General features: G+C 28.9%; 1 protein-coding gene across 11 annotated transcripts in view; it reads left to right on the top strand.

Annotated features, from left to right (window-relative positions):
* Positions 1-1,112, top strand: part of LOC102676951 (protein couch potato-like) — a 170,501-nt gene that overhangs the window by 149,975 nt on the left and 19,414 nt on the right. The gene's annotated exons all lie outside the window — the stretch shown is intronic.

A 1,112-nucleotide genomic window follows, 5' to 3' on the forward strand; every position in this document is an offset into this window, starting at 1 on the left:
TCGAAAGGATATAAAGGATACACGCGAAAATATTTTCGTTTTCGAATCCATCCATCGAGATTTCTTCTTTTTCGAGTACATGCAATTCAATTCTGATCGTATTTATCGCATTGGAAAAAATAAACTTTAGATATTTTTGTTGGAAAATTTCTTCTTCCCATTCGAAAATACTCGATACTTTTCAAAGATTTATCGAGTATATATTACACAAAATTTCTTTCTTGAAAATTGTCTTTTCTTCGTATTTTTTTTTTTTTTTTTTTTCATTTAGTGAAATTGGAGAACTTTTGTTCCAATCGAAGATATTCCTTTTTAAGAAAAAAAAAAAAAAAATCATTTTCTCGATGAAAAGTAAGTAAAACATTTCTATACGAAACAAATTCTTTATTATCGAACAATAAAGTTACAATAAATGTAATATTCGATTTTTACGAATGGAAAAATATTATTTCGAAATCGTTGAAGATTGTATCGCGAAGGTAAACGCACGACACGATACTTTTCGATGCAAAAAAAAAAAAAAAAGAAAACGCGAAGACAAACGTCGAAAGGAAGGAGACTCGTCGATTTTGCAAAATCTACGGCTACGACAAAAGAAAACGCAGCAACGGTGCGGCAATACAGGATATCCGAGGCAAGTAGCGCAATACGTAATTACACGGGCATTACTGTAACACCGATATATCGTGATGCGGAATTGCGAATTAATCGCGGTTGCGCGATGTGGACTTGTATTGCCTTCAAGTAATAGAAATTTTTTCCTTTTCTTTGTATTGCTCATCGTTTATTCTCGTAATATTTTCGATTATTAAAAGGGGGATTAAATAATTTAAAAAATTATTCACTTTCGAATAAATATTTAAATATATATTTTTATACTTTATATTATTATATTATATTAATTTTTATTATAGATAAAATCCAATCTGACTTACGTCGATTTGAACTCAAATCATGTAAGATTTTAAGACTCGAACAGACTCAAAATTTAAACTTCTTTAATTTTAATCTTAATTCAACATCGAGGTCGCAATCATCTTTATCTATACGGTCTATCAAAAGATATTACGCTGTTATCCCTAAGGTAATTTATTCTTTTAATTATAAATTAT

Source organism: Apis dorsata, unplaced genomic scaffold, assembly GCF_000469605.1.
Source record: "Apis dorsata unplaced genomic scaffold, Apis dorsata 1.3 scaffold_83, whole genome shotgun sequence".
Classification (NCBI taxonomy): domain Eukaryota; kingdom Metazoa; phylum Arthropoda; class Insecta; order Hymenoptera; family Apidae; genus Apis; species Apis dorsata.